This window comes from Temnothorax americanus, unplaced genomic scaffold, assembly GCF_048541705.1.
Source record: "Temnothorax americanus isolate GAGA-0224 unplaced genomic scaffold, ASM4854170v1 Scaffold3, whole genome shotgun sequence".
Classification (NCBI taxonomy): Eukaryota; Metazoa; Arthropoda; class Insecta; order Hymenoptera; family Formicidae; genus Temnothorax; species Temnothorax americanus.
This window is the reverse complement of record NW_027509442.1, coordinates 2,525,351-2,552,951: the sequence shown is the minus strand read 5'-3', so window position 1 is coordinate 2,552,951 and position 27,601 is coordinate 2,525,351. Positions and strand designations below refer to the sequence as shown.

Sequence of the window (27,601 nt, the reverse complement as noted above, 5' to 3'; positions counted from 1 at the left end):
TAGTATATTGCATTGTCAGCAATCTTGTAAATTACCGTCACGTATCACGTTTAATCGTCACGCATCAGTTACAAAAACACCGATAAATTCGAGTGCAAAGTACGTTTCGAAAGTTCCAAGTTCGATTAGTGATTAAGCGGATGGCACCGCGAGGAAACGCGGCGCGCCGCAGCCGCCGCGATTTCCCGAGATTAACGCCGATTTGCAAAAACGCAAGTTCCGCGCGTGGATGCGCGCGGCTGGCGGAAAATTGACGGGCCGATAAAAACGACGTATGCCGCGAATGTAACGTCGAATTACGCAAATTTACTGCATAAATGTAGGAATAAATACCGTCAGCGTCGTCACGCGGAGATACAGCACCAGTCGTAAAGTTGTCCATCTTGGAAAATATTGGCAGACCTCTTGACCTTTCCGCGAATGAAGCGACGATTGCGCGACAGGTTTCAACGCGATTTCGGTGCGAAACTTCGGAAGAAAGTCGTCGCTTCTCGCTTCGTGACATATATCGGCCGATTCTCTTTCGGGATTTTTACGGGTTGTGTCTTCTGCGTTGATGGATATGCGACACAAATCGCGCGCGCAAGATTCTACTCGATAAAGATGCGAGAAATAACGTGAGAGAATGACAAAGAGAGGAAGAGAAGTGGTACGCGAAGTTTAATGTCCCAATAAACTCCCGGTTATTGTCGTATCGACATATTTAGGGTCGCTTTACGTTAACCGATACGTGAGATGAAATTCATGAAGTCCCGTAAAAGAAGTACTCAGATACCGAGAAGTGCAGTAATAGCGAAAAGAGAATTATAGAAGAGAAAATTAGCATTAATCAACGTAATGCAAGGAAATGACAATGTTGCAGGTTGTTCCAATATTGCGTTATCAGCCTGTGAACGTAAATAAATTAAAATCGAGCGGATAAATTCGTTTGACGTTTATCGTGTCGCAATATCGTGAGAAAATATGAGCTCGAGAAACAAACTGTCACATTATACCGTTAAAAGCCATCTGCTGTAACACCTAAAGACCATTCCAACACAGAAGTTTAGCGCGAGCGAACCATATTTATGACTTTACATGGGCGGCGCCGTAATTTAATTGGTTAACGTACACCGGAAACTCGAAAAAAACTTCGCGCAAGCGGAGAATGGCGGAGTGTGAAAAAATCCCGAAAGAAAGGAGGAAGTACTCGCGGGAGTGAAAGGCGGGATCGGGTCTCGGGTCGTTTAAGTGATTACTATGAAGATTACTATCCCCCCCGATTGACTGACGAGCACGTCACGTTCGAAATAGACGGCGGGCGCACCATTGTGTGTGTCGACGAAAGAAAAGAAAATCAATAATCGCGACGATTTGCGATGCGTTCGTTACGACGCGAAAAGAACTGCCTGGCATACCGAAGGCGGAAATTGGGTGGTGGATCGAATTGAGTGAAAGGTATCTCTCTATACGGAGCGCGCGATAAAGCCCGGTCTACATAGGCCGCAGTTCGCAAAACGCAAGACACACGCACAGAGGTTAGGTTAGGTTGACACGTAGACTGTGCGTGTGCTTGCGTTTTGCGAACTGCGGCCTATGTAGACCGGGCTTAACACGGATCCAACGCGTGTCGCGTACGTCGCGCGTCGTTACGCTTGCGAGCCACGAGCGCGATATCTTCGACCGGAAATTCGGGTGAGAAGCAGGGTCAGGAAAACGTCAGGAATGCATCATATTGCGATCCCGCGAGGAGATTCGCGAAGAAAGGAGGAAGTGGCCGCCGGTTGAGTGAAAGGATGCGCGGGATCAAAAAATTCAACCGAGAGATTATAACACGATCTCTCGACGCACGTGCACGTCGTATCTCTCTTCCTCTCTCTTTCTCTCCTTTTTTTTCTTCGCTCTTTCTGTTTTCGCATACGTAACACATTGGTATCTCGCTATCGCTCTTTAATAGGAATCATAATACAGCGCGACCGGAATATAAAGCCGGTTCCGCGGACGCGTTTGTTCGTCACAGTATATATCGCAACAAATAAGATGAATGCGACAATACAATAACGGTACATGGCTACAGCGCATTTGCGTACATTGAACGTTTCAATATTTAGCGAATAAATGCTACTCTCTTTGCTTTGGTTCGCAACACAATGCATATATTTAAATAAAAATTCAATAATGCGTGTTGCTCATCGACAGCCAGTTTATTTATTTATACATTACAGCGACGTGGTGAAATTATCGCGTTGTTATCGGACCGATCTGCTTATCGGAAAAAATAAAAATGTCCTAAATGAACTCATTTCCATCAGCGCTGATAACGCTATTATAAAAACTGCCTGGCAATTTACATAATAATAAAATAAATAAAAAGATACGATTTACGATTAATTAGTGGTTGATTTATGAATGTTTTCCAGCCTCCTATCTAGCAATCGGTTGTTAAACAGTTCCAATATTAATTATGATCGCAATATGCAAACAAGTAATCAAGACAAACAAGTTTTCGCTCCCGATGCGAGCACGCAGCTGCACGGAGATCCGTAGGTGTCGCACACCCGCGAACAAACGCATGGCACGTCACTCGAGTTAAACGAGCTTTTGTTCTTGCGCGAGTAAAGAAACAACCTGTTGGCTGGGTAATCAACAACGGTGCGCGCGTTATTTGCACACGCGTCGCATCGCGCCGCGTATTAGGGTCTTGGCAAATCTGCTTAAGATTCCATTGACACCTCCCTCAAACAGCTGACATAAATCGGCGGATTATCTATGTTCGTGCGAACAATGTTAAAACGATTAAGAGGCAAGATCGCGTGCGGACGCGGGGAGCCGAACGCGCGTTCCGAAACCCCGGTCTGGCGCAATAATTTCCCCGCGCGAATTATTCCACTCGCGCCGTTCGGCTGGCGCATTCGCGAAACTCTGAAAAGAAAGAGGGGGAAAAAAAAGAAAACGAGGAAAATACCTTGACCCCTTGCGAGCGAGTTTATCTTTAGCTCGACGTTTCCGACGCGCGATTAGGGTGATGTCACTACTTAGGCATTCGGATAGTATTTCGGGAATACTCCGGTATTTTGGAGTCTGCCTCGAATAGCACGTGGCACATCGAATAAATCAATTTGTTAGAGAACGACCATGTTTACACGGCGACTTGTAATCCGGTTTGGTCACTACCGTATACTATCCGATCAAAAATTTGTCTTCTTTTCATCATAGCGAATATAACAATCATTTAAATATGAACCTATTTTGATACTCTAAACATTTGAAACAATCTTTATAATATATTTTGTATATCAAAAGTTGTAGTTTAAATATCGAAAAGGCTCATATCTAAATGATCAGTATGATCAAAAGAAGAAAATTTTTGGATCGGATAGTATGCGGTAGAGTTATTAAACCGGATTACAAGCCGCCGTGCAAACGTATAGTCAATGTCTTATTGCTCGACCGCTTTCGCGACATCATCTGACATCATCCGCCGCGATCGAAAGGTGAAATGAGAAATGACCGTCGATTTCGCAAGCGCGGAAAAATTATCTTTCGCGCCGACGAAACATCGGTCGAATCTCTCTCTCTCTCTCTCTCTCTCTCTCTCTCTCTCTCTCTCTCTTCTCTATTTCTTTCTTTCTTCGTCTCGAGGAGCGTACTGCAAGTGGAAATGCAGCACAATGTAATTTAATCCGTGCTAATGCTAAGATCGTGAGACGGAGCTTGTTTTGCCAGCTTGTCATTAGTCATTTTATTCAGACGATCAACTGTTAAGTCATAGAGACTTCCCGTATACGCGAAAATACGCTCGTTGTTGCACTGCTGAGAGTGGAGCGTATATAAAATTTCAAATATTTCTCGCGCGTGCTTTATCACTCCCGCTGGATTTAAATATCGCAATGGAAATAAAGCTTCGAGATAAAACCGCTTTCGCTCTCCATTATACACGCCATAAACGGATATATCGCAGAAAGGCATAAACATTTATCGCATATATTTCCTTTTCATATGTATCGATGTATCGTTTTCACGCGCAAATAAATCGAACAATTCGATAGACGCCCGCTGATCTGCTTTGCGCAATCCCGATATTCTCCCCCGTTATTCCCTTCGCGCTTTTCGCGCCGCGACGTAATAATTATTTCACCATATTGCCAAGACTGCTCGTTAAAGACACGGTAAACAAGTCGGCGGCGGCTTTTAATATACCGCTCGCGCGTGATCGCACGTAACGGATGAATTAACGTAACGTACATTAAGGCATTCGTGCCGGCGCGGCGCGGCGCGACGCGGCAATCCGACCGTGCGTTGCGGGCGCGCGAGTATATATATCTGTGTACGTCGCGATTTGTTGCAAGCAAGCTATCCCGACCTTGACTACTAATCTATTCCCGCAAAACAGTCGATTCCTCAGAGTATCACGTGTACACAATGACATAATTGCGCGGCGCTCGTAATTTTAATTTCCTCACCTTACGTTGAAAACGAATCGAGCCGCGAATCAAGAGCGTATCTCCGAAGATTTCCAGTTTCTGCTCATTAATCATTTAAGCTATATATATATATTTTTTTTAAGATTTACGGCAGTAAGTTGTGCCCTTTATATACGTGAATTTATTTACGAGTTGCAATTAAACTAGCCATGTGTCACGAAAATAAAAGAATTGTGCGCTACTATTTTGTTACTTTCTCGATTTTAGCATCGAGATCATCGCGAAACTAGGAAACAAGTCTTTTTTACATTCGTATCATTACCAGAATTAGGTGTACATTCGCGACGTGTTAAAAAGGCGCATTACTCCAATCTTCGCGTTTTCAAGGATTAATCAGTTCCGCGTTTGAGAAACGCAGTAGTCATAAAGTAATTTAAATTGCAGAGTGAAAGTGAACCGCGCAAAATGAACCACTAGCCTATAATTATACCAGAACAAGGAAGAACGAGTTATTTTCGCACACAATGTCTCGAGTAGACGCACCGGCCGCGGCGAATGATCGATAGTCATCAGCGGACAGCTGCTGTCGACTTCGCTTCTGCCACTTACAATTGCATAAAATCAAGTAAATATCGTTTGCAAAAAGCCACCGTGAATATTATACAATTCGTAAATTAGCGCGCAGTCGTCGAATAAAATCGTTTTTCAGAGCTGATTCATTAACGATCCCGTTTCGATATCTCGCCTCTCTACCATAAGTATATAATGCCGCGTGAAGTTAGCAGCGTTCGAAATTCAAAATGCTGATCGCAGACGAGACTTGAAAAGCAAGCGCGATTGATTGATATGTAATTACTAATTAGTATCCCGTATCGCGGAGAAGTTCCTCGACCGATCGCAGCGGTGCGTTTACCCTCGGCATCGGGGGGTGCATCGACACGCGGAGAGCCCGTCGCCGTCGCGCAAAAAGTTCCGCCCGAACTCGGCGAGAGAGGCAGGAGAGGATACGAGAAAGGTCGCGCGCGCGTGCGCGCGCGCACCGCGACGTTTCTAGAAAGAGCGCGATCGCTCGCAGAGACGCGAATGGGAATGCGTATACTGATGTGTAATACGCACGGGGATGCGAGTGGCGGATTTTTCAAGCCGAAGCGCGAAAAAGGAGAATTCGAAAAGAGCCCGAGTAAGAGCGACTCCGAAATCACACTCTGAATTTCCGATGAACTTCGGAGTTTTCAATTGGCCAAACGCCAATTCACACAGGAACGATTCTGCCTTGACTCGATTCGAGACGGAACACCGTGAAGTTCGCGCCGTTAATTTCTAAATACGAATTGAACGACTATAATATAAAGACAGGGTGATAATCGGCTATATTCTCGCTCCTCATTCTCCAAATCTTCTGTCTCGTCGCCGAGCCTGCGAGGAACGAGCACGAAGGGCTAACATATGGCGAACGAGATTTAATAACACAGTTGCTGACAGTTGGATACTTACAAATGCGTACAAGCCTTCCGCTCCTTGTCGTCGTCGGGACACTAGGTCACGGCACGTTTCACTGATCTCTCGCGAGGTCGGGGTGTGTTGTCACGTACAAGGTACGCAGAGACAATAACATCCGGTCCGAGAGAGTTTCGCTTCTTGATCAACGCCTCTCTCGATTGCGGATTAAACGCCGCTCGGTGGCCCGCGCACTTGAGTGCGCGCCCGTATTCTTCTCGTACACCTCGATGTGTATATTTACGATAGAACTCGTCGAACGTAGAGCTTATAGCGAGGAGCGCGGCGTTCCGCGCCGTTTCCCGAACCGATCGAGCTCGTTGCGCCAACCCCAGAAAGTCGAATATCGCACGTCGCGTAAAACGAGAACTTGGCGCCTTTCGCGTTTGCGTCCGTATACGAAGAGAATCAGCCGTGTGTCGTCTCTCTCTCTCTCTCTCTCGCCGCCCGTCCGCGTCGACGGGCAGGCCGGTCTCGTCTAGTCGCGAGCCGCGCCGCTCCGTTCTCGCGCCCGCTCGCCGGAGGAACCGGGAAAAACGTACGTTTTACTCGGCCGTGGGCAAGACGCGCGCGCAAAGGGGAAACCGTGTATACGTGTACGACCAGAACGAGGAGGTTCAAGCGCGAACACGTCTACGACACCACCGGTCACCGCGGCGAATCAACTGACACTGACAGCGACGCGTTCGCTCCGAGCGCGCACGCATCCGCGTCACCCCACCATCGCCCGGCGACGAGTCCCCCTCCCGCCTCGCGCTCTCCCGGCTCCCTTCCCCCCATCCCTACTCGCGACGACTCCGGAGTCCGGCCGGCCGCGGTGTCCTCGTCGCCGTCGCCGTCCCCGCGTGACGCCGCGCGAGCCCACACACGCTCGCGGACTTCGCGGAGTCGTGGCGCGAGCGCGACCCGAGATCGCCGATCTCCCCGTTTTATTATACAACGCGGAGACCGCCGGCCGCGGCGACACATGCGAGCAACGCGAGCCGGCGCGGTGCGCGGAAACGCGCGGCTAACCGGCGAAACGACGAATCTCTAGCGAAGGGATTTTTTTTGCAGCTTTCGAGCAAATTCGACTTTTGCGTCTCTCGCTGTCCTAATTGCTGCGCGCTTTTCATCATTCCGTCGATTTTTCCTCTCGCACGCAGCGCGTAACGCGAGGCTCGGTTTTCTCTCTCTTTCACGCGCGCGCGTGACTCTTCGCCGCTCGTGGGATCGCGGATGGTGCCCGAAAGAGAGAGTAGGCCACGACGCGCGAGTATATAGTGGCGTGTTGCGCGATCGATCGGTGCAGCGCCGAGACTTCCGCGATTTTCCGGTATATTGTCCGACGCGTTGGTCGTCTCTTTATTTTCTGAAATTTTGCAGCCTGTCACAATCCTGCACGCCTGACGATTTAAAAAGCGTTTTAAGTTTCTTAATGTCCGCGTCCTACGTTTCAGAGAAATTACGAAACTATTTTGACGAAATGCACTTGTAAAGAATTAGACGCAGGAGCTCGGCTACACTCGCCACGGTATAAATTATGCATGCAAAATTCTTTGTATAAAAGTTTTCGCTATAAGCTGCAGGAATTGTTCGCGTATACGTTTATTTTGAAAGAAATTGCAGGCTGATGTGATGCGCTTAAAATTTTTCAGATATTGTGAAATCCGAAATTATGAGACAGAATTAATTAATAGATTCTATTTGGTTGGCTCGTAATAGATATATAATTTCAGTCGTGTCTATAAGGCGCAAATTAATTTTTTTTTAATCTTTAAAATGGTTGCTTTTAATTATACTCATTATGTGTAACGATACACTTTTCAAATTTGGCTTAGAATATAAATTATATAGTTATGTATACAAAGATATACGCGAAGAACGCCGAGGAATCCTACAGACTTCCGCTTAAAGTCTTCCCGCGCACTTCCGTATAAAACGGTAATAATCGCAAACACGCTGCGTACTACATTATGCGCCGCGATAGACAAACGTTGCGACGTTCCTCTATCCCAAGTCTTACGTAATAGCCGGATCAATTACTTCTGCCTATAAGTGGGACGACTTCGAGACGTTACGCGGCCTTGTTTGCGCTCTTTATCTTCGAAATTGTGTTGCAATTTTCAAATAGCGTCGTTCTTTTTTTTTCCTCGATCTTACGTTCACATTCCAGCGCGGCGGTTCCTCCGCGCGCGGAGGTAACGCGCATTCGAACGTTTCTAACAGCTTCTAGAAACGGCGAACTATAGACATCGATGTCAGATAAGAGCTTATAGCCGTCTGTTTCTCGTAACCTATAGGCTAAATACGTCCTTCCGCGCACCAAGAGTTATCGTCCTACTTTATACGCTCCATCGCGTTTTCCGGATTCCCTTCGAACTGTCGTTCCGTGCAGTTCTTTAATCACGACGAGACCTCGCCTAAGCGGAAACCATAGAACACGGGAGATAGAGTTAACATCAAACGCCTGATAGCGATCAATTTGACGTAATTAATGGTATATTGAATCGATATTTCGACGTACGTGTGTTTTCATATAACAAGAGAAATGGGTTAATATTTTTACACAGAGATATAAAGACGTTAAAAATGCAGAAATCAAATGAGATTAGACATTAGATTAGATATTTGTCATTTTTAAAGATAGACAAAAACTCTCAAAACAAAGTAAAAACATATCGATAATAATTTATTTGTATTGTCGCACACGTGTGTGACTGTCATCTTCATTTCTTGAAATGGAAAATATTAAAACTAATACTATAAAAATCAATTTTCGATTTTATATCCAATAAAAAATTATATTTTATATTCTATATTCAATATAATAATATTTTTAATTCCAATTTTGTGAATAAATGTCTCTTCAAAAAGAATAATTAATCACGTTGTCAATAACACATCAGTATCGATGAAGTTCAAAAATATTACCTTGACGTTTATGAATTCGGACAATGAATGGATAAAAAACGGATAAAAAAATCTTTTGTTTCAATCGTATCGTACGAAAAGCTCGCAATAAGTTTAACGTAGGCAATGAGTGGTATGAATAAAACGTAGACTGAACTTAGAAGTACGCTTGGACAGCGAGTATTTACTTTGGTATTAAACTCTGGTTGTGGAAGTTTGATATTAAAATTTATACGTCATTAAACGCGCAGTACGAATGCCGGGGAATTTATATTTACAACGGGGATATATACTTCCGTATCTAGATCCTACATAGACTCGCCCTTCCATCCGCAGAAATTCTCAGTGCAGAAACACAATGAAAGTCGAGATATCATTTGAAGCAGATTAAAATCTGCAATCCCATGTTTTCTTTCATTAATCCGTTTTTTTCTCTTTATATTACGTTTTTCTTTTGCATAACAGAGTATCTATCGTGAGTGCGTTAAATATGTTGAACGTGTTTTCTCAAATATCAAAGCGATACTTGCTGCTCGTGCGATCTCGCGCACGTTTTAGGTACTGATTATCTCATTAAGAAAAATTCCGGATTTCCCGAACGCGAGCTTGTATTCATTTTTACTCATATGCTATTCATACCGTGTGGCGGGTGATTCTTCCGTGTATTGTCTTCCGAGGCTAATAAGTGCGAATGGATATTTATGATCGAGGAAAGAACGCATTGCACACAGGAAAGGAACTGCGTTTAGTCGGACGACGCGAGTAGAGCATCAGGACGTATCTGTAGAAAGGAATTGCGTGGTCGTGTTATCGTGATATAAAACGCGCAAACGATATCAAATTTAACAAGTCGACGAAACTACGCCTCATTAATATGTTTCAGAATTGACTGATTTAAAAGCGTGAAAGACAATCGTCGCGGCAAGTCGAGCGTCGCGGATTCCGAGCTGCCCGCGGAAAAAAACCTCTTCCAGGGCTCCAAAGACAATTTTAGGTCAAACAGTTATTGCAGGTTATTGACTCGACATCAGATCGTTACTTTCACGTCATAGTGTTGGTCGTGCTTTTAAATCGAAGCGGCGGTTATAATCTATTCTCGGACGCGCTATACCGCCGATGTAACAATCCTGCCATTCATCGTTAGGCAAAGAATGTAAGGAAGCGATGATAAATTTTTTAGATGTTCACAAGTCGATGGTGATGTTTCAGCGCGCGTCTTCTCCCATATGAAAGAGGGATTTGTAAAAAATATATCCGGGGATGCGGGGATTCCCATTAAATGTTCGCGATCGTTGACATTTGAACATAGATCACACGAATATCGTCCATTGCGGACTATTGCGGACAATTCTACTTGAAAAGTCTGTCTAAGTTCCTTTAGCTCTCGAACTTGCAATAATTTCAAGATATTTCAATTCCCCTACATGCGAGTACAAAAGACGTTTCGTATATTATAAAACTCAACAACTATGCTTTTCTCCCATATTAAAAAGTGGATGGAATTTTATATTATTTATTTTTATCTAAAACTTATTCTGTAAAATTCTTTACGTTTTTTTACTCGAAAATAATTTACGGTATAACATTGATTTCTCTAGTTGTGAAACATCCTAAGTATATGCATTCGTACATATGTCTGTAAATAAAGTAAAAATAAATAAAATTAATTTCACTGAATTAATTCGTAATATCTAACAGATCCAGCAGATAATTTAGCACAATCCAAAGCTGCTGTAAAATCGGTTCTCTTATCCTGTTCGAGTTAAGTCGCTGCGCACGTATTCAATTTGTAATTTACACGATGCCAGAGCATACGAGATAGGATTACACACCTACGACGGTAACTTTGCACCGTAACTAATAAAGCTTTCAGAACCGGGTAATGTAATGTCCGAGAAAGTAGCTTCAGTTAAGCCGTAAGCTTTAATTTCTGTATATCTATACGTATACGACCCTTGTTGATATTAGATGGGGTCTGCAATTTTCTCTTCTCTTAAACAAAGAGCATCGCCGTTATCATTTTACTTTGTCTTGCAGATAATGTTAAATCTAAAAATATATCCTGAAAGAAACATTTTAAGGTAAATGTACCAATGCCGGGACACTTAAGACCTACATATGTCTGGACACCTTTATCATTTTAGTTTTTAAATAAGTATAACACGAATATTAAAATCAAAGATAAAAATATAATACAAAAAAAATTTTTATCTTTGATTCTTTGATTTTAATTCGCATTATAATTTATTTGAGAACTAAAATGATAAAAATGTCCAGACGCATTATTGGTACACTTACTTTAAGTAGCATACATTGAGGAACAGTGAGTTTCACAACAAATAATTTTTTTTAAATTAAGCAAAGCGACAAATCCAGTCGTTAGACTTTTTGAAATGTATTTCAAAGCAACTCTCTTTCGATTATGGCTTAAACTTTGCAAGAGATCATAGAAAAATACGACAAGATGTTGAGACCCGTTAAATTCCAATGTGTCGCTTTAACGGAAAGATGAAAGGGTTAAATTCAAGCAACGATCGCGAAACTAACGACGCTAATTCTAAGACCAGCGACGGTGTGGTGGGGAGTCCCCACTGGGGACACGAACGCAGGCCGAGAGACGACGAGAGTTCGCGTCGTCGCGCTCGGACACAGCGCGAGCGAAGTGAAGGTGTTGATGACGTAATGTGCGCACGGCAGCAACCGCGTGCGTGGTAAAGTGGAGAGTTGCTCGTGACTTGCGGTGTGCATTAAGAGAGAGAAAGAGAGACAGAGAGAGAAAGGAGAAGAGAAAGAGAGAGAGAGAGAGAGAGAGAGAGAGAGAGAGAGAGAGAGAGAGAGAGAGAGAGATAACAAGAGAAAGAGTGAGATACGAAGAGAGGAGCGGAGCGTGGAAGTTGCGCACAAGCGCAACGACGTGCAACGCTGCGCTGCGCTGTCGCCGTCGCTACAGCGACCGTCAAGGACGTTTGCGCTCGGTTTGCCATGCCGAGAGAAAGAAAATGTTGAAGTGAGACGTAGAAAGACGGAACGACGGTAACTGAGAGGGAACGTGACGGAAAGGTAGATGAGGAAAGGAGAGGGCCACGGGAGAGGCAGAGCGAGGGAGAGAAAGAGAGGCGTAGACGCGAAAGAGAGGAACCCTTCTCTATATCGCGCGCCCGCGAGATCGACGCGACGAATTCGAGCCTCTCGATCCGGCCTCGAGCGGCCTTGAATACGTCGCTGGCGACTCTTGCAGGGTGTGTGGAGAGCGAGAGATCAATCTCCAGGGCATTTTCCGTCGCTACGGGCATTGCGACTCGCGGTGTTCGTGGTGTTTAATTATCGGTTCTATATATAGGCTAACGTAATTTAAAAGTAACGTACTGTATTATTAGAAGGTAGAGTTTTATTACTTTTCTTTCAGCACTGTATAAAAAATTTAGGTTAAAAAATTGAGTTTGATCTACGTAGATTTATAGAAGTCTTTTAAATGCTTACATATATCGATTCCGATTTTAATTTGATTTTAAAAGCAATTCTTATATATGTATGCGATACAGATTTTATCTATCCTTTGTTACATAAAACACATAAAATTTATATAGAATATGATATATATCAAATATGATATATATCGTTTAAAAAAGTTATGCTTAAAAAAAATTGTAAACGTTAAGTAAAAAATTTCATTTCTCGTTCCATTGAACTTTTCGCTACATCATTCATCCATCTTTCTCCGCCCATCGCGCGTTACGCAACGGCTATTGTATCGAAATGTGCGCAACACGCGAGCGCTTCTTCAGTAAACATTATTCGTCACCCGCGAGCAACTTCTGGTACAGGAGAGATAAACTCGATCGCTCGCAGAAACGCCGTTTGTTTTCGCTCGTTATAAACAGTCGGACAGCGACAGAATTACACTTGCCGCGATCCGCCGCAGCAAACATGCCGTCGGCGACATGTAATTTCTTAAAACCTCTACGAAAGGTGGCCTCCCGCCTGGCGTTCTCGCCCGGCTCACAGTCCACTTTTACTTTGTTAGAAAAGTCTGGCGCGTATATCAAGGCCATCGGGTTTATCGATCAGAGCCGCGCGCGGGCTTCTCTAATAAACACAAAAAAAAAAGAGCGATCCCTCTCATCAAACCGATTGAAATTGTAACTCGATATGCGTCACCGGTCCCTGATGCCTCGCTTATACGTTTTCCGCGTAATGCAAGGTTCTCTCGAAGTACTTGCGCCAAAAATCTCAAAACCTTGAATACAATACAGGCAATAGGAACAGGGAATAAGCCAGGCAACAGAAATAACCCTAACTTCAACTTATAATGAAACTGAAGTACTGTGATTGTTTAGATATATAGGCAATAAATAGAGAATATAGAAATCCAACCGAAATTCTGTTCCTAATGCCTATTAAGGCCCTATTTCATATTTCATTGCGTTAATACCCAGTTTTTGATAAGGTTGAAATGTGGTTATTGCCTGTCTTAATCCCCGATTCTATTGTCTGTATTGTGTGATAGGCCTAATACCTTGATACTTTAGAAATTGTCGCCAACTCTCTTTGCTAAAGATTTCACACGCGCAATCGATATTCGGGAATCCCAGCACGAAAATCCTTCGTCAATTCGTAATCTTTTTTGAAGTAGCTATAATCAACTCGATGGCCAGTGCACAATATTTCTGATACATCGCGTTGGGTATCGCGTGGAGAAGTTATATACATTTTGGTAAACGCTGTTGCGAGAAGTACCTATAGCCGCGCGAATGTTTGTCTCGCGAAGTTAACTTTCTGGAACTTCCTTCCCAAGGGTTAAAGACTTCATTTATATTTTTGTCCGACGCGCGCGTGGACAGCGTAACCGTGTAAATCGTTTCATCGGCGGAAATCACGGAACCTGGAACAGCCTGTACACGACACCGACCGCCGTTCGATAAACTGCCGAGTGCGGGAAAGGCGATTGTAACACTCGTGCATAGGTCAATCGGTTATGAGTATGCCGTAAAATGATCGATGCGGCGCTTTTCCGCGGGATTGTGTTACCAACCAACGTGTCGGCTGGCGACTCGTATAACAACGAGATCTCATGCCGTATCGTAATTCGCACCAACTGATAAACGAATGCGGCAGGAATCGACGAATTATGCCGGGGGTAATTAAATGTCGAAACAACGATGACGGCAGCGACGACGGCGACCGTGTGCTCTTATGTTGTGCTCGCATAATTACGTTTTCGCAAGCGAAGCGCCGCGCCGCGCCGCGCCGCATTGTGTAGACCGGCGCGGCGCGGCAGCGCGGCGCTCCGTTCCGGAGTGTTCGTTTGCAACACGGAGTTTTTAGCGGTTGTGTCGTGGTGCCGGGCAGGAACGCGGAGAGAGAGATCGCGGTGGTTTTCGCCAGGAACGCGAGGAACGCTTGTCCAATCGGCAACGGCAACGGATAAACGTAACGCGAGTCGGTCGGTTCGGTTGGGAAAAAGTTTTGCATAATGTATAACAGCCAGTGCTACTTCTCGCGGGTATACGAGCGCGGTCGTCAGCTAAATCAATGACCCGCGGCCAGCCTGATCGAGCGTTTCATCGTCCGCAGAATTTATATCGTTTCAACAACTAGTCATTGGAGTAACTTATACAGAGCGTTCCAATATAAACATTATGTATGTGTATATTTATACGTGTATAATTTAATAATATATTGAATATATATTCAGTATTATATATATATATATATATATATATATATATATAATATATATAATATATATATATGTATAAGTTACTCCAATGACTAGTTGTTGAAACGATATAAATTCTGTAATATATATATATATAATTTCTCTAATATATATATATATATATTAGATATATATATAATTTAAAATTGAATCATATTAAACATTTTATACATGTATAAACATCGACGATAATATTTAAAGCGACAATTATATTAGTGAACCTAAAAACCGAATGTTTTTATGGATACCCAATTTTGGATACCTTAAACTAGAAGAGAAGATCAAAGAAATTTTTTTAAAATTTCATAATGCTTGTTATATATTCGCATCGCGTACGACGTCCTCTGTGACTTCATAGATCTTTAAGCACATCAGTTATCTGACTTTGACTAATGTTCATATACCGAAATCTCTCTCAATTCAGCAACCTTCACTACAACCGTTTCACACGTGCTACCTTGCTAACTTGCGCTATACCTTGCGTAAGATAATCCTGTAAATCGCGAGCGTTACGGTAGGTGAGACAATCTTGCACAACCGTACCAACGTACCAACGTTAGCGGGAATGCAATCGATGATAAGCGAGTGCGTGTATTTCACTTCGTTTAAAGCGCGGCTAAGCCGCTACTTTCATAGATAATGCCGAGCGTTGAAAATATTAGAAAAAAAAAATTCCCATTGCGAAACGGTGAAACGTATGTTCGTATTTTTATGCTTGCGTTATTACAATAAGTAACGATATGGACGATAAAAGCACGCACGTAACGAGTAATTGATCGGTGGGTTTACGTCAGCAACGCAAAATTCCAACAATCGTTACCTAAAAAGCTTTCCTCATCGCGAAATTGCTGGGTATTCTTGAACTGCTCCGTATAAGGATGAATATATTCCATGTACCTACATATTGTTTCGGTAGCATTAATCGTCACGTCTTCTCGTAACGAAGAGAAATCGGACGATTAAGGGCTTTGGCACATAGAAATACTTAAGCAGTAAAACTTATAAAGCAGTAAGAAATCAACGGTATGGATTTCGCTACCGCTTAGGGCCGTGCCTTAAGTTCTTGACTGCAGTGATTGGCTGATTTGCTTACTGCTTGAGTTTTACCGTTTAAGTTTTTCTATGTGCCACGGCCTAATTCTACCGAAACAATGTACGATTATCGAAAACGTATCATAATGTAACTATGTGTGCGGGAACATTGAAGTAAGTTCAGAACAGCAAATAATTATTCATTATTATTCATATATACACCCGTAAGCTGTTATAAATACATAAGCCGTTTAGTTTGAAAGTGATGTGAATCCGGTTTTCTGGAACTTCATAAATTTTAATCAAGCGTAAACTGATTAAATTAAATATAAACTGGAACTTTTATCGTCATCAATAAGTAAATATACCTCACGTACAAAATAGTGCTACTTTTGAATCGTAAACATTTTTGTTCGAATTTTCTTCCACCATTCAAGAAACGGCGTATGTAATCAATTTTAGCAAATGCTTATGTATTATGGGCTTACATTAAAATTCATTAAGGTTACGAGACACTGTTTCCCATAAATGTGGTCCCGTTACATCAAAAGCAATGAAAAACACATGATATAATTAATCTAAATGCATTATTAAATCGTATTTAATTTGTATGCGAAGTTATTTAAATTATTCTCCGAGTATAACTTTTACTTGATGTTGACATTTATTACCTTTCTCCTAACGTTCGCTTCTTTCTCCAAAGTGAAGCGCCCGAAAAACGTAATGCCGCAACAAGCTCTTACAATTTCCACTTCATCGTAGTTACCGGGGTAACAAGGATTATGAAGGATCTTTCTTCAGAATGTCACTCGCGATCAATTAAATATATATTGTTCGCGCGCGAATTTTTACGAAGTCGCGAGATATGCGACGAAACATTTTCAGATTCCGGTATGAAGAGTGCGTAGAATATTTTTAAGTAAACCGATAAGAGGTGCGATAGTTTTAAATCACGCGCAGGTTTTTTAACGTCAATTTTTAAACTGATAATTATTCTCATGTTATCAAGTGCACCTTAAGTGTATTTTGACGCTATACTTTCAAAAATTAGCGTGTAACATTATTAGAAAACGTAAACGGCGTAAGTGATATAAATAAAATAGTAAATAATATGTATAAACAGAATATAATAGAATATAAATAGAATTCTTTACATATTCTGATATGTCAAAGTTATAAATACTCTGTTTGATGCGATATAAAAATATAATATAAAACTGATAAATATAATAAAAATGCAATTGTAATAGCTGTGAATTTTATATTTTGTACATTCAAACAAGCTCTTTCGCATCTTAACCGCACAAGTCGAAGATTAAGTCTAGTCAGATTCGTATATACATTATACGCGCGATCTCGCTTGGAATCCTAATTTTCTATTCACCCGTAAGATTCTCTCAAGTTCACTGCGGTACTACGGTAACGATCCTCGCGAAGGTTGAAGAGATTTCGAGTAAACTCGAGTGCGGTAAAATGATACGGGACTCGGTGTCTCAAGGATATCATTGAAACCCTCGACAAACTCATTGCCGCCGGCACCGCGACATCACCTTCTCTCTTATCTCTCGCTCTTATAAGATCTGTTCGACGCGTTATCCTAAGCGACTGAATACCAAGACCCCGTTGCTATTGCTACTTAAATTGACCTTTACCGCAGTAACGTCGACTCCAGATATCATTCGCTATGTGCATACAGACGGTTTAGTTACGGAAAGTAACGAACATGTGGCTAACACCATGGTTTGAGTGGAACATAAATTACTCGGTTACGCGCAACATCCTATCAGAAACGTCAAAACCACATTAAGCTTGAGTAAAAGAACATTTAATATTCAATGGGGCGACATAAGTTAATAAAGAAGCTTTATATCGTAAATATCTTATATCAAAGTATCTGAGTTTTGTACGAAATCAAGAGTCAGAGTGAGCGAATAATGAAATCATTTCTCACTCTCATACACTAACACGTTGTCTTATGAAATCTCTATTCTATGGCCGAATGAATTTATAGAACAAAGAGTAGAATTTATATAATGTTAAAGACTCTAGAACCTTTTCAGAGTAGAACAAAAAAGAAAAGAAAGTATTGTATATAGTGTTTAAAATATCCCGTTTTGGAACATTTTTCCTAAATTTGTTTGCAATCTTTGACGATAAAAATTAATCATGAAAAAATTATAAGTTTTACAAACAAGCGTAAACCATCAGAAAATAGATCTTACAATTAAATAAAACAGAATGGCCATCTATAAGAAGATTATCACCGATAAAATTTTATAAGATATTTTATGGAATATGTAATGATATTTGTGTTAATAGTCAAAATAATAAAAATCTCAAAAATAATAATAGAAAAGAGTCTTTCAATTCACGTTAGATTTGCTAACAATCTCTCGTTGAAATTTAATCAAGCGATAATGCGAGATCTCGTAGTCTCCGAAAAGACTAATTTAGTTTATTTGTATCGATCTACCGAGAGACGTGTCCGAGCAGGTAATACGGAAAAATTTTGCTGAGCCAAAGTGACGGCGGGTCAACAAACGATACGTCGAAATTCTACACGCGCTTTCGCTTTCGTGATCCCTATACGATCGATTTACCTGCACCGCGAGTTTTCATACGACACCTGTTGCTGATTACGCGGTTGCTGCTTTCCAGAGAACGGACGCCAACCCGTCATTCGTCGCTAAACGATAACTTGAGCAGCCGCGATCGAATTGCCCTTTTGGGAAGCGTGATCCTATGCATCATGATCATGCACGTATTGATCTCGATACTATCCAGTATCTTTTGTTCTATATGATCAGTGCAGAACTTCTACTTCATGCAAGACGATCTTCTCGCTTTTCTTTTATTCACGTTTTCTTTTCCTTTGCGTCCTGTGGTTGTTTCCCTGTTATAATTCCTATTTATTGCAATTATTAACGAAATACAAAATTCGATATAAAAACACAGTAAACTCGCCACGCAAAGTGGGACACTGCATAATGCAACAACATTATAATCAAATTAATGATAAACGTTCGGTTGTCTCCGTGTCCAATTAAATTTATAATTCAATTAATAATAACACATTCGCTTCCAGATATTATTATTGGAACTTCGTCGGACGTATAGAAATTATAATGTACAATATTTCATTCTCGATACGATGAAAATTTCTAAACGTTTATCGATAAAATTATCACTTTTTATCACGAAATATTATATTATGTCATCGCATTTTGCAGCAACAGCATCAAACAACTTCTGTGATTACATCGTAGATTTTTTATAGACTGATATAGTTGTGCGATTAAAAAACGAAATAACATCGTGGTCAAACCACTGCGACCGATAATTCTATTCTAGACATTGAGACAGGAAGGAAGACGCTAACTTCCTGACTCGATAAAGTTAGGTATGTGTGAAGAACTTCCTGAGAGAATTTAATGCATGTATATGTATAATACAATATCTTTTTTAGATTTGGGATTATGCACAGTTGTGTCGATTCTAGTTGTATCGACTTGTGTTGATTTATATAATATTATATAATTTTATATAAACATTTATATAAAAATGATATCGCACAAAACGTAGTTTTATAGTACCTATTGGTGAATTTTTTATAGTGAACTTTCAAGATAATGCAAAAATGCATGACTTCGCAATTTATTCACATACTATTGTATATGTTACATATTAAGTAAAATAATGTCTGTAAAGTTTTAAATTAAAACATAATAATAGCCAGAAATAAAAATGCTATTTTTGAAAGTTGTTGAAATTATACGAAAAAACATGGCTTAGTATAAACATATGTATAATAAACATTTCTAATAATTTCGAAACTCAATATAACATAACGTTTTTTTGTAAGTGTTATTTCACGTTTTATTATTTCGCTATATACAGAGTGCAATCACAAGAAAATCAGTTTTTCTTATATAAAAAGTGCGCCAACTAAAAGTCAACGTGGGTTTACCAATATTATATTGCGTGAGAGAATGGCGAGAGAACTATAGTATTACGCAGCTTACTGATATGAATAGTTGCTAAGCTGACCACATTAAAGTCGTTAAAGTAATAATATCTAATTTCGTTAAAAGTCGCAGAGCCGTTATAAACTATTTAAGCGTATCAATTGCAACTAGATTTTCAAGAAACCAATAGACACGTTAACCGAAGTCGTAGATAAAATAATAGTACGCATGCAAATTTATGTGCATGTATTTGCTTTATAATTATAATTTACATATGTAATTTATAATATATAAAGTGTATAAGTATAAGACATATATTTATATAAGTAAAAGATATATATTTATATACATATATATACAAAGATATTTTTTTCTATCGTATATTCAATAAAACGACACACATGTCAAGCTGCGTGCTATTTCACTAACGATAAATGTTGCGATGCGAATGAATTCAGCGCTACAAAAACAGTAAAAAAAAAGAGAGAGAGAGATAATGAAATTATCGACGTGACGTGACGAAAAATAAAAATCGATTTTCCTGTCACTTGCGGCCTTCTAGTGTTTGAAACTGGTGAAAACCGAGCTCTCGGCTTTTGCATCCAGAATCAGGGTGTGGTAGGTAACGCACAAGGTTGACTACATTCACGCTGGCGCCATTATCTACCCGCTCTCGAACGAATTGTTGAAGGAACAGGTCTTAAAATTGTCCCCGTTCCTATCGAAAGTCGCGCTCTCGACACTTTGCCGATATACGTGTACCTCCCACAATTCGTTTTACTATAACAGCGAAACTTATACGATTGCAGAAAAAATGCTGTTTATAACGATAAATCGATCCGTATTAATTAATTCAAGACAATAATGAATACTATAATAAATAAGCATAGCATTCAATTCTTTAAGGAAGAACGTGTTGGATTTTTATAAAATATCCCTCAAAATATGGTTAATTATTTCAAAGATTATATCAACAATAAGACAGACTGTATTTGCAATATAAAATCTTTGTACTATTTAATATATAAAAAATTAAAATTGTTTTAGCTTTAGATTACTAAATCCGTATTCCCAGATTTAGTCTTAATGCAGTATCGAACTATTTTCACTTATTCATCATTTTGTGCATATCGTGATAAAATACACTTTTAACAGTCTGTGACTTCTCTTGAAAGCAAATTCAACCTATGCGACTACAACTGTCGCAGAACAACTTATAAGCTTTTCTCATAAAAGTTGACTATTTTTCACACGATCGACTTTGTCGTAGATTATACAAAAAGTGCGTTAGTAGGCCTCGTTTTTCGCAAAAGATGCGTGGAAGATGTAAGACGGATAATTGGAAAAGAATGCGGAACGCGGTTTCGCAATATCGCGAACCGGGACGGTAACCTTGTCTTACTAGCGCAGGATCGATGGGGACTTTTAAAAAATTAAGCGCCACATCTCGTGGAGATTTATCGTGCGCCGTCACCTGGTGTAATTGCGTTTCTTGAGTATAATAGCGGGACGAAATAAACATCGATCGATACCTTCTAAGGAAACCTGGATAAATGTTTCAAGGGAAAAAATGCTACGATCGATTTTTCGTGCGTTACACCTAGCGACGCGGTTCTGCTCGTTAGGACGCAGAGTGGATCGAATGCAGATTACATGATGTAGCCAGCTTAGCGAGAGTCTCTTCTATAAAACACGCCATATAGGCGATCTCTCATATAGCTCGACTATAAAAGGAATGCATTAATGAACCCTGACAAGCTTTGTTTCATCGTATCAAGTAGTTTGACAACATAATTACGGGTTATAACGTCTATTGTACTCATTGCATCGAGGCGTTGAAAGTCTTGTACTAGTTCGTATATAGCTGTACTTATAACACAGTACGCGAAAAAAAATCCACCTGATAATTCTTTTACACTCGCCAAAGAGAGATTTCTATAAAATTCTCACAAATTAAATATATTATTACCTAACGCGAACTTTTCTGTCTTTCGGAAAAAAAAAGGACGAAAGACATCTAGTCAAGCCTCAATGTTTCGTCACCGTGCATAGCAATCGAGGTAATTTAGCTGGGCGAACGTCATTCATCAGAATCAGTGTGCATCGAGTGACGAGGCTTCGCCAAATATTACGTTATACGTTAAGTATGTCCATCGGCGTTACGAAAATGCCTCGGGCTGTCGAGTACGAGCAAGAGCCACGCCAAGAGGAGCGAATCGCTGAAGCGCGCGCGGATGATGATGTTACTATAATGTCAAGAGCAACCGGTATATCACACTCAGCGACTCAGCATACGCGCTTAACGCGTAGCTGTCCACCGCTGTTCCTCTGCGTATTTAGGATACGGCTGCTAACGCGTCCGCGACATACGAATGCGGTTTTCTACGTGCGGGGAATTGCGTGCCTAATACACACTCGCGCGTCGCGTTGCGTTACGTTGCGTTGCACACACGCAAGGACCCTGACTGCTAATCACGTATCTCATTGACGAGACGCAAGAAAAGCGGAAGAGTCGCGATGAAGAAAGATAACAATTACGGAATGACCGCCGGAAATGGGAGGCAGCAATTTGTTTTCGTCAACCGTGATACAAGACACCACGGATTCGACGCGACGCGCGAGCTATTAATTAATTTGATGCGGTGATTAAGAGCGTTTGCGGAATTGTAAAAATTTTCGCTGCACTATCGATCACTAATGTGAGCGCTACATAATATACGTGCTAATTTATGTATCCTGATAAATAGTCCATCTGCATCTTCAGTCGTTTCCTTTTGTTATGTAAGTGCTATCAAAATGCTATTTCTTGATTATCTATACATATATAGTCTCGAAAAAAATAACGCTATTTTTTCAAAGATGGGTATATATAACTATAAAAAAATCTGAGGAAAGCATACAGGGCTAAAAAGCATTAACCGGAAGTTAATGATTTTAATATTAAAAGGTGCAAATGAATAATATTCTAATAATTCGAAAAAATCTATAATTTTTGTTCCATCCAATTTAACATCAATTTAAAATCAATTTTAGTTTTTAATTACATTTTTGAAACGAAAAATTTTTTTCAAGATTTGAATCTTGAACAAAATTTCTCGTTTCAAAAATGTAATTAAAAACTAAAATTGAATCTAAATTAATATATACTTATTTATTGCTAAACCCAAGTGCCCGTAGGCAATAAATTAACGATAATGAAGCATTTTGTTAACGATAATGTCACGACAGCTGCGCGTACAGTAATTTGATAAAAATATTGACGCGAACATCATGTTATTCCACTGTCGTGCACTGACAGAAATCATTGAGTAGGATAAACAGAATATTGAGTAAATCGGAGATCGACGTCGGTACCATTTTCGATAACGAACATATTGTAATAACACCTGTGCGTACGCACGCCGTGCGCAATTGATCCAAATAAATATCCTCTGAAATATATTGCTCAATTGACGTAAAACCTACGTTACGCACTATGCGTTAAGATAAAAAAAAATTTTTTTAAAACGATAAATATAGATCTGAATAAATATTGTCTTATTTATCATATTAAATCAGGATAAGTTCAATGAACTTCGTCATATTGCCAAGTTAAGCTCATTATATCGCAATTTCGTTTTATGTTTTATTCTTATTAGAATCTTATACTACGTACTTTAATAATAATAAATAACTATAGTTATATTTAATGCTCTACCCACAGAAGAGCGATTTTATTACATTCTATTTATATGGAATTTAGGATATTTATAGCAATAAATCTTTTCCTTATAACATTTACATCATAATAAATCACGCGCTTATATCTTGTTTATACGTAAGCTTTGAGATGTAGGTTAAACAAGTTCTTTTTCTGCATTTCGTACACATAACAAAAACTTTATAATTAAACCTTAGAACGCGTTTTTCACCTCGTTTTTAGCTAAAATACTTTCGAACATTTTTTCGCGCGCGATGCCGCAGAAGCGGCATCCGTGACCGGCATTTCCGACCTAATTCTATTCGGAGTGGCCCCGCCGCGACGTTATCATTTTCTGGCACATAACGACATCCTGACGGTATTGTCGTAGCTTCCTGACGTCGCCGACGACGCGCCATGCTTTTCACATTAGCGGGCGCCGATGGCCATCATCGGGACGTGTTGTCTCACAGAGTGTTACGTAAAGATATATTAACGTACGGAAGCAACATGTTAAGTGACACTCAGTTAAGTTGCACAGACATAACTACATCGTTTTGCAAAAATTGCAAGACTGGAAAAGAAAATAGAAAAAGAAGGTTGATACACGAGGTAGTCATCGCAAATATACGGCAAAGATCTCCCAAAAAGTGAAATTCGAGAAGTCAAATAATTACAGAAGTTTATTAAAAGAAAATGTACTGGTATAACTTGACAAGTTATCACGTAAAGTTAATACACTTATTTAAAAATAGTCATCATTGTGTGGAGGTCAACTTTGTTGAGCAAGAGTGACATTATACTCTTGAAAGAAGATATTACTACATAAAAAAGATAAAAGAAGATATCACGCACAGCTTCTGTCACCGCGCGAATTTCAATGGTATTTTATCGATCGAGAGCGGGAACGCGGCGATTATATCTGCGAGAACGTAACAATTACGACATAGAATTCCTTTCAAGGATTCGCTTCGTGATTCATGCCGGGTATACAGAACGAGCGTTGCGCACATCTCTCACCGCGAAAGCTTAGCAGAACCGAAAGAAAGCGCTTTCCAAGAAAATATTTGTATAAGAAACGCATAGTTGATCATCTGTTTTAATGTTGTGCACTTCTCACAATCAGTCATCTTAAATTATACGTAAATAAGTTACTCAAAATTTTACGTACGTCATTTCTGATGAACTGCATATCGTTGATCTTTTTTTTAAATAATATCATTATTCAAATATATATAATAATAATTAACTGAGGACTCAATAATGAAATTAAACAAATTACAAATTAAAAGACATTGAGTACTATGCGGTTACCAGTGTGTTTGATTATTCATATAAAACATTCGTTAATTAGCAATACAAAACATATAATTAAACGTCGATCGTTTCGGCTCTGTTTTGAGCCATCTTCATTATTAAAACATTTATTAATTACATATTACTGTTTTTGTTTTAAAAACATGTTTTTAAATGTGATAGAATAATACTTATCGATGCTAAGAGCATCCTTTATTTTGATTAATTTCCTATTTTCTCTACACAAATAAATTTATCGTGCTTATTTTCTCTTATACGTCACCCATGTATCTATAATTGCAACGTAGCTTTTCTAACATAAGCTCATCCCATTTGAAATCATTTTCTTTAGCATTTACTCGTTTGGCATTTCGTGTCCTATATTTAACAGTGGAAATCCGACCATCGTAACTGTTAGAAAGCAACGACTACTCACAGATTGCGATTAATCAAAAAAACATGGTGAAAAAAGTGGATTATTCGTGTACGAGACATTTATCTAACCAACGAGTTTATCCGCGCCGAACAAGCTAAAGTAATTATCCGGGGAAGCAACGTTCCGTATAGACCAATGCGGGATGCGGAACACGCGGAAGCGAGAACATTTATTACAATAATTGCAAAGCAATCGATTTCCCGCATCCGTCTCGTTGCTACATAGCATTGCTTACTTCGCTTCCTCGCGCAAACTGTCGACATTTTAATTTTTGTGGTAGAAAAAATGTTGATTAAATACAATTTCATTCGTTTGATAAAAATCCTATTATATTCTATATTCTTATGTGCTGATAGTTATTAACTCAGTTTATCGTAATAACCAATTTTAGTAATGTATATTCTTATCGTACAGATGCAGAAAACCTAAGTTTAATAATTTATTTATTTATAATAATTTGCATGTGTGTGTGTATACGCCATTTCTCGAGAATATTTCAAATAATATATTAAATCGTAATAAATAACTATGACGACTTCACACAAGAACTCGACCAGAAAATCCGGGATTATAAGGCTCAATGACGTCACAGCGTCGACGTCACAGTGTCAATGACTCGGCATAGTAATCCGCTTAAACTTCTAATACATAGGGAAATACATTAATAATTAACTTGTTGGAGACAATTAAGTTAAAATATCATAGAATAGTTATTAATATAACGTATAGTCGATTGAAAATATTAATGATCTGCTCTTCGTAACTTAAATCGACTAAAGTTAAGTATGAAACTTTTCGTATACGTGATATATTAAGACTTCCAAATAAATAAATAGAGCAAACGTTAAACAAAATTATTCGAATAATTTCTTATATTATACATTTTTTAAATATTCAAGCATTTGTTATATATTGCGCATTTCATAACGCAGTTCAATAATTATCGGACAATACGCTGATGTAATCGTAATCATTAAACAAATTGTAAATTATGTCACTGTCATTAAGATAATATAATAAATGGAAAAGCATAATAAAGAATAGTTTTAATAATCCTGGTCATATACCAGCGTAAAATATCGATTCCATTCTTGCGGAAAGAGACAAGCTGAAGCAAAGAGATTTATCTCGCGTAATATTTCACCGCAATATTTCACTGCAACATTTCTTGACAATACCGAGGAAATGGAGAATCGATTAAAAGAAATGCAGGGTATAAAAAACGAAACTTAATATCTTGCGTTGGAGCAAGGATTAAAAGTTCAAGAGTTAATTCGAGCTTCAATTTCATTCAGAAGTAAGGTAATAAGTAAAACTGAGACGCGGGAAAGATAAGTGTATGGATAAATAAATGGAATGATGTATTTCCTTAAAAAAGGTGAATCGTCTCGATAAACTATCGCAATCTCGCGCTATACAATCGATTCGATAGTGACTATTTAAATTGTACTTCAAATTCATTAATTCACGCTATATTTTATTGTAGACTTTTATTGTAAGGTAAACTCGGGTAAGATGGCCATACAGGAAAGATGACCAACCCATGTTCATTCGATGTTTCATGATGAGCTAGATTGATAGAACATAGGTGGGCCATCTTTCCTGTGTATGGCCATCTTACCCGAGTTTACCCTAATCAAAATTGATAGAGCCTAAGGATACTGTTACAAAGTTATAAAAATTTAAAAGATTTTCTGCTGTTCTTTCCGTTTATCGTCAAGATTTAAAACCGACATATTTTCAATGAATTCAAATTTGTCACATATCGTATATTGAGCGTGACAATTGATGGATTATTATTTTATCGTACCCAAATATGAAAGATTAAACTCATCCAGATTTTAATTCACGCTATATTCTGTCACGAGACTTTGAATTGTACTCAAAGTTGATCTAAAAATATTATAACAGTGTTATAAAAATTAAAAAAAATTCCTGCTATTCCTTTCTCAAATCTTTATAACGCTAAGAATGAAAACCGATATATCTCCGATGAATTCAAATCTCTCATAGACGCGAGAATAATTGTATATTTACTCGTGATAAGTGACAGAATGGAAGATTGAACTCATCCCACAGATTATAACGGTTTTAACGCCCCCCTTCGTTGCCCATCTCTTTCGTTCTTTTTCGTTAAACCCGCGCGAATTATCATCCCCTTTGACTGTTCAAACCCTAAAGGCCTCCTGGGCGACAACGAGACGCCCCCAGGGCAACTTTGTTCGCAGACAATCGTGTTCGCGACCGACACCCAACTATCTAGGTCAATCGGTTGCTTGGCAACGGTTCAGTAAGCTCTTCCTACGCTTTATCTTCGACCAACTACGTTATACGTAAGTAATGCTGGGTCGCACCGTCGTCGCTTTCTTTATCGCGTAGGAGATACGCGTATTCCTGTACATTGTGTCTACGAGCGCCGACGTCCCTTAGACACCCCTGTAGTGAGCATATTAAAATTCTTGTAGCCGTGCGAGCGTGATGTCTTGCCTAACCATCCGCCGTTAAAAAAGAAAAAAAGAAACACAAATTACGTAGATCTACTCAACAGAAAAGCTGACGGATACCTACTTACATTATCTATTCCAATTCTCAGTATTAAAATATCTCGGCAATAAAGCTTTCGTTTGAATTGAAAATTAAAATATACTCCAAGTGTTTGCAGGATCGACAAATTTTCAATCA

General features: G+C 39.6%; 1 protein-coding gene across 2 annotated transcripts in view; it reads right to left on the bottom strand.

Annotated features, from left to right (window-relative positions):
• The window catches only part of LOC143900533 (terminal nucleotidyltransferase 5C), a 117,437-nt gene that overhangs the window by 54,285 nt on the left and 35,551 nt on the right, over positions 1-27,601 (bottom strand). The window contains exon 1 of one of the 2 annotated variants that reach the window (XM_077411987.1): positions 5,898-6,631. The exons of the other annotated variant lie outside the window; for it this stretch is intronic. The gene's annotated coding sequence lies outside the window, so the exon portion shown is untranslated. Of the gene's footprint in view, positions 1-5,897; positions 6,632-27,601 lie in introns of those variants that run through there. 2 annotated transcript variants of the gene reach the window in all.